This window comes from Leopardus geoffroyi, chromosome A3, assembly GCF_018350155.1.
Source record: "Leopardus geoffroyi isolate Oge1 chromosome A3, O.geoffroyi_Oge1_pat1.0, whole genome shotgun sequence".
Taxonomy (NCBI): Eukaryota; Metazoa; Chordata; class Mammalia; order Carnivora; family Felidae; genus Leopardus; species Leopardus geoffroyi.
In genome coordinates this window covers 30,844,292-30,856,990 of record NC_059336.1, presented here as the reverse complement: position 1 = coordinate 30,856,990, position 12,699 = coordinate 30,844,292, and the positions used below count along the sequence as shown (strand labels likewise).

General features: G+C 44.6%; 1 long non-coding RNA gene across 3 annotated transcripts in view; it reads right to left on the bottom strand.

Annotated features, from left to right (window-relative positions):
- Nucleotides 1–9,666, bottom strand: part of LOC123580463 — an 80,127-nt gene extending 70,461 nt beyond the window's left edge. For 2 of the 3 annotated variants that reach the window (XR_006703312.1, XR_006703313.1), the window contains exon 1: nt 9,543–9,666. This is a non-coding gene — a long non-coding RNA (uncharacterized LOC123580463). Of the gene's footprint in view, nt 1–6,339; nt 6,431–9,542 lie in introns of all 3 variants that reach the window. The other variant, XR_006703314.1, reaches the window with a different exon arrangement.
- Between the last annotated feature and the right edge of the window lie 3,033 nt (nt 9,667–12,699).

Genomic DNA, 12,699 nt, shown 5'->3' with positions numbered 1-12,699 from the left:
ATAAATTTGCAAGAGCTTTGTGGATCTGCTATGTCTGTCTCAGGGATTTGCTCCATTAGACAAGAGGCTTCCCCTACAGAAATCTCCTGGACAATCCCATCTCTGTTCCTGGCTTCTGCCGAGGCAGCTGAGGGGTCCGTGAGTCACACACCTTCCAGGCTCCTCCGTATGATTGGATACTCTGAACACTGATCCCTCCAAGGCACTAACAGAAGGTTGTTCATCCACACCCTTCCATTTCTTTCCAGAGCGTGCTTCCTGACAGCGAATCTCATTTTAACTTCTTTGGTGTTCTGAATAAGCTGAGATTTCCCCAAATTACCAAGCTCTGGTTCCTTTTTGCTTAACCCATCTCTTTCCTCTTACATTTCACGATAAGAAGCAAGAAGACACCAAGCCCCATGTTGACCACCCTGCTGAGAAATCTCAGCTGAATATCCAAACTCATCATTTGCAAGTTTTGCTTTCCACAGAACTGTGGGACACAATTCAGTACACTTTCAGCTGATTCCCTTTTCACCAGCTACCAAGAACGTGTTTCTCATTTCCACCCGGGCCTTACCGACAGCTCTTTTAATAACCGTGTTTCTGTCGATGGTCTGCTCCCGATGAACCCGGTGCCCTCTGAGACAGTTTACCCTGCTTCTCACTCCCTTCCGAGTCAGCACTAACACAGCCATTCACATCCATATGTCTATTAACAATCTATTTGGAGCAATCTAGGTTTTTTTTTTTCTATCACGCTCCAAAAATTCTCCCAGCTTCCAGCCATTGCCCAATTGCAAAGCCACTTCCACACTTGTAGGCATTTATTTCAATAGTTCCTTGTGTCCAGGCCCCAAAATCCGTGTTCACCTCCTACTGCTGCTATGATAAACTACCATGGCCTAAAACAATGCAATTATCTTACAGTTCCAGAGGTCAGGAGTCTGAAATGGGTCTCACCGGCTTAAAGTAAGTGTGTTAGCAGGGCTGTTTTCCCTTCTGGAGGTCCTGGGAGAAACCTGTTCTCTTGCAGTTTCCAGCTTCTAGATGCTTCCCACATTCCTTGACTCATGGCTCATTTCCACCTTCAATGCTGACAATGGCCAGTCTAATCTTTCTCCTGAGCTCTCTCTCTAGGTTGGACGCTTCTGCCTCCCTCCTCACCATTTAAGGACTCTTGTGATTACCTTGGGCCCACCTGGATAACCCAGGATACTGTCCTTGTTTTAAGGTCACTTGGTTAATAAACTTAATTCTTTTTTGTTTTTTTTGTATAAATGTTTATTCATTTTTGAGAGAAAGTGTGGCCAGGGGAGGGGCAGAGAGAGAGCGGGACAAAGTAGGCTCAGCACCAACAGTAGCTAGTCCAACACGGGGCTCAAACTCACGAACCATGAAATCATGACCTGAGCTGAAGTCAGACACTCAGCCGACTGAGCCACCCAGAAGCACCTAGTACACTTAATTCTATCTGCAACCTAAACTTCCCCTTGCCATGAAACATAACAAATTCAGTTTCTAGGGATTGAGACACAGACACGTTTGGGGAGCGGGGGGTGTATTATCCTGCCTACCATAGTCAGTATTTTTATTTTGAAAGATACGCACATATATATGTACACACACATACAAACACATATTAAGATAAAACAAATAAGTAATTATAGTAAAGTTATAAGGAATCAAACTGATTTTTAGCATATGATAAAAGAGATACAGATATAAACTCAGAGTTAAGTTAAAACCCTGTATGGCCAATAAGCATATGAAAAAATGATCAACATCACTAACCATCAGAGAAATATGAATCAAAACCACAATGATATATTATACCCATTAAGGTGGCTACTATTTAAAAGAAAGAAAGAAAATAACAAGTGTTGGAGAGGATGTGGAAAGATTGGAACCCTTGCACACCATTGGTTGGATTGCAAGATGGTGCGACCACTGTGGAAAATGGTATGGGGGGGACTCTCAAAACATTAAAAATAGAACTCCCATATGATCCAGCAATCCTGCTTCTGGGAATAAATCCAAAAGAACTGAAAGCAGAATCTTAGAGATATTTGTGCAAATACCAAATACCTATGTTTATAGCAGAACTATTCATTATAGCTAAGAGACAGAAGCAACCCAATAATCCATCAACAGATGAGTGGATAAACAAAACGTGGTGTATACATACAGCGGAATATTCTTCAGCCTTAAAAACGGAAATCCTGGGGAGCGTGGGTGGCTCAGTCAGTTAAGCATCTGACTTCGGCTCAGGTCATGATCTCACGGTTGGTGAGTTTGAGCCCCGTGTCGGGCTCTGTGCTGACAGCTCCGAGCCTGGAGCCTGCTTCGGATTCCGTGACTCTCTCTCTCTCTGCCCCTCCTCTACTCGCTCTCTGTCTCCGTCTCTCAAACATAAATAAACGTTAATAAAAAATTTTTTGTGAAAAGAAGGAAATCCTGTCACATGCTGTAACATGGGTGAACCTCGAAGCTATTGTATTAAGCGAAATGATCAAGGCCATTGTGTTAAGTGAAATGTGACAGTCATAAAAACACAAATAACAGACGGCTCCTCTCACATGAGGTGTGTTAACTAGTCAATTCATAGAGACAAAGTAGAATGGTGCTTACCAGGGCTTGGCAGGAAGGGGGGATGAGTAGTTATTACTTAATGGGTATAGAATTTCAGATTCGCAAGATAAAAGAAAGTTCTGGATCTCTGTTTCACAACAGAGAACAAACTTAACACTCCTGAACCACTTAAAATGGTTAAGATGGTAAGTTTTGTGTTATGTTCAAAAAATTTTTTTACGTTATCTATAAATATTATCACAATAAAGAAATGAAAGCACGAGAATCAAGTTTCTATCATTGCTTTTTTAATTTTTTTTATTATGAAATTTATTGTCAAATTGGTTTCCATGCAACACCCAGTGCTCATCCCAACAGGTGCCCTCCTCAGTGCCCATCCCCCACCCTCCTCTCCCTCCCACCCCCCCACCAACCCTCAGTTTGTACTCAGTTTTTAGGAGTCTCTTATGTTTTGGCTCCCTCCCTCTCTAACCATGTTTTTCCTTCCCTTCCCCCATGGTCTTCTGTTAAGTTTCTCAGGATCCACACAGGAGTGAAAACATATGGAATCTGTCCTTCTCTGTATGACTTATTTCACTTAGCATCACACTCTCCAGTTCCATCCACGTTGCTACAAAAGGCCAGATTTCATTCTTTCTCATTGCCACGTAGTACTCCATTGTGTACATAAACCACAATTTCTTTATCCATTCGTCAGTTGATGGACATTTAGGCTCTTTCCATAATTTGGCTATTGTTGAGAGTGCTGCTATAAACATTGGGGTACAAGTGCCCCTATGCATCAGTACTCCTGTATCCCTTGGGTAAATTCCTAGCAGTGCTATTGCTGGGTCATGGGGTAGGTCTATTTTTAATTTTTTGAGGAACCTCCACACTGTTTTCATAAAAACCCTCGAGAAAGTCGGGATAAAAGGAACATACTTAAACATTGTTTTCTTGTAAACTGTATTTCAGAATAACCAAATAATTGATGAAAGCTCTTCTTCATAGAGGAATCACAGCTAATAAATGCAGAAGGAATGACAGATTTAGAAAACAGTTTCACATCCCCAGAAGAAATAACGAATCTAGGCAACATACCAGGACACAAATCTTGAAGCAAAGTCTGTGGGGAAACTTTGTAACAGAGAGAACAGGCTGACAGCTCCTGGGCCAACAGTTCATTCTTAACATTCGAAGAACGAGACAACTAGATATTACAGAATCCCTAATGTGACGTGAGAGGAAATCTATATGTAAAGTACACTTGCTAGAGAAACACAGAAGAATAAAATCTAAAAATGCCTAGATGAACATGGTTCACAAGATCACAGGGAGGTGATGGCAGAGTGAGGATCTCGGAAAATTCTCTCCTCTATAAAATAAAAAATCATCAGAACCAACTTTCTCAGAACTCTGCCAATTAACCTGAGTTTATTACTAACAGAGCATTTATTAAATCTAGCTGAATCTCATTAACAACAGTGAGCCGGGGGTGCCAGGGTGGCTCGGTCGGTTAGGCATCGGACTTTGCTCAGGTCCTGATCTCACAGGCTCGTGAGTTGGAGCCCTGCGTCCGGCTCCCTGCTATCAGCACCAGCCGCTTCAGATCCTGCGTCCCCCCGTTTCTGCCTCTCTCTCGCTCTCAAAAATAGATAAACATTAAAAAAAAAAAAAACCAACAGTGAGCTTTGTGGCATTGCAACTTGCCCTCATCCCTTGTCCCACTCTCCAGCTCCAAAGTAGTCTTAAAAAATAAGAGACACACTCCCCGCCCCCAACCGGCAGTGAAAAGTCGCAGCCTGTCACTCTGCCAGAAGGAACAGAAGAGGGTTGAAGCCCTTTCAAAGCCACAGCCCTAAAGAACGATCATTTTTTGACCTGTCTGGTTAATTCTTGGAAGATCCCACTTACAAGGCTTTCTGTAATTGACCTGACTCCCGGCTTTCCCAGTGAAAAAGAGTAAAAAGCTTTTTTCCCCTGGGGGGACATTGAAAATTACACGCAAATGGTAACTTCACACTACCTAGGGTGGAGCAAACATCAGGCTAACCAAAAGGTTTAAAAGGAAGAGCTGGCAATGAGATATCCGTACGTGCTTTGAAATTCTCATACACATTCCTGGGGATCTGGAACATCACGTGCATGTATAGGCTGTGCGCAGGCTCAGGAAAGGCCGGAGAAGGCCCTGAGCTCTCACCTCTGAGTGACTCTAAGATCTATACACACAGGTGAAGGCTTAAGGAAGGGGTGTAGGTGGTCTGGTTCAACACGTACCCAGAGCCCCTTGGCAAAGACTCATTGTTTCCAGGCATTTAAAACACTCTGTCCAATCGTTAGCCGACCACTAACCTAACCACACAGGGACTTCAGTGGCCACTCTTGACAAAGAATACAGACTTTACCGAATTCGTTCAGAAAAGTCATTAAACAAACAACATCTGCAACAAACAGCAACCAAAACCAACACTGGGGAGGGGGGTAGAAATCAATTTCCAGGCCTGCTACATTGTGTTATTTTAAATGTAGCACTTTCGACAACAACAAAAAACTATGACAGGTGCACAGAAGCAAGAAAGTTGGACCCACACACATGAAAAAAAGGCAATCAGTAGCAACTGCCCCTGAGGAAACCGAGATGATGAACTTACCGGAAAAGACTTCAAAATCAGCGAGTTTAAGTGGAATGAAATTGTTCAGCCACAAAAGGAATAAAGTACTGAAACATACCGAAATACAGATGAGTCTTTAAAATACTATACTAGGGGCACCTGGGTGGCTCAGTCGGTTAAGCGTCCGACTTCGGCTCAGGTCATAATCTCGTGGTCCGTGAGTTCGAGCCCCGCGTCCGGCTTTGTGCTGACAGCTCGGAGCCTGGAGCCTGCTTCGGATTCTGTGTCTCCCTCTCTCTCTGACCCTCCCCCGTTCATGCTCTGTCTCTCTCTGTCTCAAAAATAAATAAACATTAAAAAAAATTTTTTTTTTTAAATAAAATCCTATGCTAAGTGAAAGAAGCCAATCACATGATTCCGTTTTAACGAAATGCTCAGACTAGGCAAAGTCTATAGAGGTAAAAAGTAGATGAATGATTGCCTAGGACAGGGGGTGGTGGGTATGGGGGAATGGGGAGTGACTGTCTATGAGTAGGGTGTTTTTTTGGTGGGGAGAGTAAAGAGATTGTTCTAAAAATGAATTTGGTGATGGTGCACGCATCTATGAACCTGGTAAAAACCACTGGATTGTATTCTTTATTTTTTTTAATGTTTATTTATTTTGAGATAGAGCACGCACGTGCGAGCAGGGGAGGGGCAGAGAGAGAGAGACAATCCCAAGCAGGCTTCCCACTCAGCATGGAGCCCAACACGGGGCTTGAACTCACCACCCTGAGATCAAGACCTGAGTTAAGATCAAGAGTCAGATGCTTAACTGACTGAACCTTCCAGACGCACACACCCCTCCCCCACTTGTCATTTTCACTGCTTTCCTCATAAAGTCCTGTTTTGTCTGCTATTAGTACCGAAACACCATCTTTTTTGTTGTTGTAAAGATTTGCCTGGATTTTAACCCTTTCGTTCCCACCATCTAGTGCTCCTTGATTTATGTGTGTTTCTCATAAACAGCATAGAGCTAGACTTCATTTATGTAATTGTTGCTTTTGCTTCAATCCGAAAATCTCTGTGTGTATAGCTTAGATGACTATTAAGTGACCATGATTTATATATTTTTCTGATGGTTGCCATTACACTGGACTTATTTCTACCATTTTATTTTGTGTTTTCTATTTACCTGCTTCCTCTTTGCTTATTTTTTTTTTTTTCTCCTTCCCTGACTTCTGCGAGATCACACATGCTTTCTTAATTCCGTTCTTCACCCCCACCTGTTTGGAGAACACATATTTTCACTCAATAAGTAGTTATCTTTATATATACTTCTCATTTTCACATGTTTCTCACAAACATCTAAGCAGTATCTGTATCCCCTCCTTTTTTTTCTTTTTTTTTAAGTTTATTTATTTTGAGAGAGAGAGAAAGAGAGAATGAGTGGGAATGAGCGGGAGAGGGGCAGAGAGAGGGAGAGAGAGAATCCCAAGCAGACTCTGTGCTGTCAGCACAGAGACAGACACTGGGCTTGAACTCACGAACCACGAGATCATGACTTGAGCTACAATCAAGAGTCAGACACTTAACCCACTAAGCCACCCAGGCGCCCCTGGATTGTATTCTTTAAATGGGTAAATCATATGGTACCTGAACTGTATCAATAAGGCTTTAATTTTAGAAAATAATAAAACTATGCAAAGAAGAGCACCCAAGACGTGACCACACAAGGGAGAGTTGTTTCTTGGCCAGATGCTGCTCACCCAGCTTCTTCACACTTGAAAAAAAATTCTTGAAACTGTAATTATAGGCCCCTGTCTACTTCAACTTCACTTTTCAAGAAATGGAGAAGGACCACAATAACCCCTTGCTCCCATTCAGTCTCAGCCTTAATACTCTAGCTGCAGGTGCACTGAGCGGGGCCATCACCTGCTAGCTCATTTAAGTTGCTGCATGGAATTAAAACGAAAACCAGCAGGCATTCACTCAGTCTTTCAGTATTTGCTGGACACTTGAAAACGCTCGCCACCAGGAAGCATGTGGATTAATGAGCCCAGGGTCAAAAGAGTGGCTTCCGCCTTGGATGGTCAGTGGGCCAGTCATGACAAATGACCCAAGCCGAGTGGGGACCCCAGGGTGGACAGAACAGATATGCTCCTGCCCTCATTCAGCCTCAAGTCTAGTAAAAGAGGCAATCATGAGCCACGTGCTCAGCCCAGGGGAGGACCCTAAGGGACAGTAACAATACTGCAGGAGCTCCTGAACGAGAGGCCACACAAGGACTAGGCAGTTGAGAAGGTCCAGATGGCCACTGGCAGTCTCCCAGGGGACTGGAGTGGGGTAACATACTGTTTCTTCATCTGGGTGATGGTTACACAGGTGTGTTTACTTTATAACAACTCGGCAAGCTATTTACCTGTGATTTGTGCATTGCTGTCTCCATACGTTATGCTTTCATAAAAAATTTACTTGAAAATATTCCGATTCAAATATTCCACTGGAATCAAACGTAGACACCTTTCTGCATCTCTCTGTGGCGCCCACTTCCTCTCTAACTATGGCGCCCACTTCCTCTCTAACTATGGCGCCCACTTCCTCTCTAACTATGGCGCCCACTTCCTCTCTAACTATGGCGCCCACTTCCTCTCTAATGCAACTCACGCACTCCATCCTCATTCTCTATGCTCTAAGCTCACCAGCCTACATTTGGTGGCAGAAATGCCCAAATTGCCCTGGCCTGAGAATCTTCTACAGGCTTTTCTTCTGCCTGAGGTGCATTTGTCTGTTCTTCGCGAACTTCATATTTCTAAAAATCCAATCTCAGTTGAAATGGCATCCCCTCAGAGATGCCTGGCCTCACCGCTCCCCCTACATTGCCCGGAGCCCTGTGTGGTCCTGTCACAGTGCCCTGTGCATGTTCCTCATTGCACTAGACTCATTGCACTTTTGTGTCTTATCACCTGTCTCCCAGGATAGACTATAGTATCCATGGAAGCCAATGCTGTAGCTCACTCAACATTTTACCACCATGCCCAGTAAAGTGTTCGATGTGTAACACTTGTAATAAGTGTTTGCAAATGAGTGAATAAAGCAGCAGAAGGCAATGCTCAACCCAAGAGGGGAGCAAGGACATGGCCTTTCAGGCGCTGTGGCAAGACAATAAGTGAGGTGTGTTGGCAGAATCTTGTGGCCCCGATCTAGTCACCCTAAACTAGCAATACTGGGAGATGATGAATTACAGTTACTCCTAGAGCCAACCTTTCAAGGGGAAGGTTGAATGGTATTAAATGCATTTAATAGCACAATGAAAGGAACAAAGCCCCTGTAATTCCCACCATCTCCTTACCCCTACCAACCTGGGAAATCAGTGGCATCACAGCATCTTGATTCTTAACACAATGGCACAGGGGCAGTTCTGGCTTGTCAGAGGATGTGACTGTCAAAGCATCTTTGTGTGCAGGTGTGATGATGCTTTTCCCACACAGCAGGGACAGACTGCAGGCTGTAATTTTGCCCTGGCCCCCTATTATCAAAACCATACCATTCCTCCCTAACCTTAGAGTATACCTAAAAGTACTCCCCTCAATGTACCAGGTGCAGCCGGGGAAGGTCTCTTAATGCCAAAGGAGATGTTTAGAAAGTAGGAAGAGCTTAAATCAGCGCTGGTCAGAGAAAAGGCCAGCACCCCTGGGTCAGCCCTACACCACCAGTAACCTGCCCCCGGAAGGAAGCCATTGGCCAACCCCGGTGGCCTACTCTGACCAGCCACCTGCCCACAGCCCAACCCCTCACCTGAGTACAGCCGAACCCTCACTCTGTGCACAACCTGACCCTCACCCTGCCCACAACTTGACCCCTCAGCCTGGCCTCAGATGGACCCCTTGATTCCAGGTACATACAGTCTTGCCCTTCAGTGTACATCTTATTTCCTTACCCATACTGTGAACTTTCTGGGGCAAGACACCAATGCCTCCTGAGAAACTGAATATACAAGTGGACAATGACCAGACCATATTGGACAATAGAGCCCTTACCCACAATCTCTAGCAACCAGCCCAGGAAGTCAAATGCCCACAGCAACTGGCCTAGAATGGTCAGAAATTGCTCAGTGACTTCCAGCTTCTTTATTTCATGTACCCACGTCCAACCCAGGACCCACCAGGCAAAGGCAAATATGCTTCCCAAGCAGTCACATAAAATGCCCCTCTTCTAGCCAGGCTCCTTCCAGGGTCCCCAACAACCTCCAGTCACTGCAGGCGTGCCTGAAGCCTTCCTTTCTATGTTTGCTGTAACACTTTCCTGCTCCCTGCCTGCCTTGAAGTCCCTGACAAATGCAACTAATGGTCCCTTGCTATGACAGACTCTGAATAAGCAGTTTCTGTTTGTTCTCACCTAGGTGGTCTTCCTTTCTGTCCACAGTTTTCCTGGAGGTCCCAACATGACACTGCAGCCCCAGCCTTTGGCCAGGTGCGTTATATGCTGACAACGTACTCGTGACTTCAAATCCACACCAGTGTGGTGAGTCAGCACTTTGGTCTGAACTCCCCTCTCTTTGCAGTGAGTCCTTAGCTACTTATTAGCAGCTCAGGGCCCAGGTTTTTTGGTGGTGTCTCCTTTGTTTGCATTCTTGGTAGAATTGGGCCATCCCTCTTCACCTCTTTGGCTCTCTTTTGTGCTTCCATTTTACGCTGTTCTATTAAAATTCTTGGTCACAGGAAGGAGAATCACAGGCCAGAACACAAGCAGAGGCCCCCTGTAGACCTGTAGATCAAGCGAGCCTCACAGAGCATTGAGTTTGTAGTTCTCACCGCACTAGAATCCGTTCAAAGTGCTGTGGGTCATCAATAAAGCTAGATAAGGTTCCTCTTCCATCTCGATACCTTGTCTAGACAGTCTTGTCTCCGGTTTTTCCGAAAGAGCACAAATTGTCAGGTCTGTGTTTAGAGACAGACAACTGTCAGGACAGGAGGTCCTAAGACACAAGGGGCCAAAGCATGACGTCTCTACCACCCACTGCCAGCTCTCATGGGGTCATCCAAGTCCTTTTCTCCTCCAGGAAAACCCCTGCCTCTAATTTGGATGTTAGAATCCAAATTCTCGTACCTGTCTTTCTAAATGGCCTGACTTCACCACGGATCATTTGGACCCTCAGTGGCCACTCTGGGGAACACGTGACTTGCACACAATTGTTCATGTGAGAAAACTTTAGAAAACAAAGGGAAGAGGATATTTCGATCAGCGTACAGAGGTCCCCAAAGGAAATTCTGACTTAAACATTGCTTCACTGGAAGATTCTTTGGCCAAAGCTAACGAATAATTTGAAAACTTAAGTAACAGCAAACAAGCCTCTGCCTTTATCTTCCCCCTCCTTGCCCTCCAGTTACTTCCCTAGATGCAGCCCTGCCTCTGCCCCTCCCACCCTTCCACTGCTCCCCCTCCACACCGCCAGTGACTCCTCCCTCCTCCTCCCTGCCACCCCCTACCCTTTCCCCAACAACTCCAAAGATCCTTAAATGCCAGTCACTGCTAAAGGCTCATGCCTACCACAGGCCAGGTATCCAGACAACTGTAGTATTTAAACCTTGGACCAGAACTGAATGAATAACTACAACGAAGGATTTCCCTAAACCCAGAGAAGACCAGCAACTATTCATAGAGGAATGTAGAATTCTTCTGGGAATTGAAGAATGTGACCCAGGGTTCCCTGAACTATTATCAATTTCACACACATTGCTCCGAACCTCACTGCTGAATCCCGGATGACAGAAGTTAATGAAACTGACCGGGATCTCTCTTACCACGGTAAACCCCACGGCCAAAAACAGGCCCCAAAAGTAGAGCAAGATCCCCCAAAATCCACACCTGAAACTTCTCTAATACAAGTCTGTTGGGCCCGGTGCCTGGGTGGCTCAGGAAGTTGAGCGTCTGACTCTCGTTTTTGGCTCAGATCATAATCCCAGGGTCGTGGGATGGAGCCCCGCATCAGGCTCCACATTGAGTGTGGAGTCTGCTTGGGATTCTCTCTCCCTCTCCCTCTGCCCCTCTCCTCTGCTTGTGCACTCTTGCTCTGTCTCTAAAATTTAAAAAAAAAAAAAAAAAAAATGTGTTGGGCCACAATTCTAATCATGCAAAAGAAGAAAAACTAGGCTATGGTGCCCTGTTGTTTGCATTGCTGTTTGTGTTTCAAACACCAATCTAAACATGTTCGTGAAGGTATTTTGTAGATGTGATAAACGTCTACAGTCAGTTGACTTTAAATAAAATTGAGATTACCCTCAATAACATGGGTGGGCTTCATCCAATCAGCTGAAGGCCTTAAGAGCACAAGTTGAGGTTTCCCACAGAAGAAGAAATTCTGCCTCAAGACTGTAACATCAAAACCCTACCCGGGGCACTCAGTCGGTTAGGCAACCACCTTCACTCAGGTCATGATCTCACAGATCGTGAGATCGAGTCCCGCATCGGGCTCTGTGCTGACAGCTCAGAGCCTGGAGCCTGCTTCGGATTCTGTGTCTCCCTCTCTCTCTACCCCTCCCCCATTCAGATTCTATCTCTCTCCTTCAAGAGTAAATAAACATTTAAGAAAAAGAATTAAAACCCTACCTGAGTCTCCAGCCCACTGGCTTGCCCTACAGATTTCAGACTCAGGACTGCTATTTCATTCATCTCTGACCTGAATTTATAGCCTGCACTACAGATTTTGGTCTTCCTAATGCACAACTGAGGCAATCAATTCCTTTAAAAAAAAAAAAAATTATATATATATATATATATATATATATATATATATATTCAAATACACTTATCACCTATTGGTTCTGCTTCTCTGGACAACCTGTTACAGCCCCTGCAGATCAAACAGTTAGAAGACCTACTTCCCAACTGACCACCTTTATTAGCAAGGATATGTGTAGGTATTATAAACAAAAGGCACACTAGTAAAAGATCATTCCATTTTACAAAAGAAAAGTCCCTCCATTTAGGTCAATGAGGGTGCTCCAGAGAAGGAAAAAAACACTCAAAATCCTGCCTTATCCATAAACATCCAATGTAAATGATTGCACATAACGATGGTCACCGTTAACAATTCTTGGTAGACCTAAGTGCTACGGTTTATACAATAAACCTTCTTTGTTCAACTTCTTCCTCAGAGTAAACATACCACCCAGGTGGCAGATATTTCAAATAGCTCAGGGAATTTCCCTGTCCTCCAGCCCGTAACGATAACCCTCGGGCCCCGACTGAAAAACTTTCCTTCCTGCTCTGTGTGAGGCCCCTGCCAATTTAATAGAAAAAGATATATTTGGCCAACAGAATTGTGACACGAAGTGTATACCAGAGGGACTCCTTTTTCAGGTTCCAGAGGACTTTTCTGCTCATAATCAAGTCGGGTCTGTTCTGGGTATGCCTTTACCTTCTCCTTTAGATTTGATGCATACACCCGAAAAAGCCCTGGGCACCATTTGTGACTCTCGAAAGGAAATGCTTTGGCAGCTAGGTGCCAATCTCAACCAAGGTGTATTCGTTTCCTGTGGCTGCTGTTACAAAG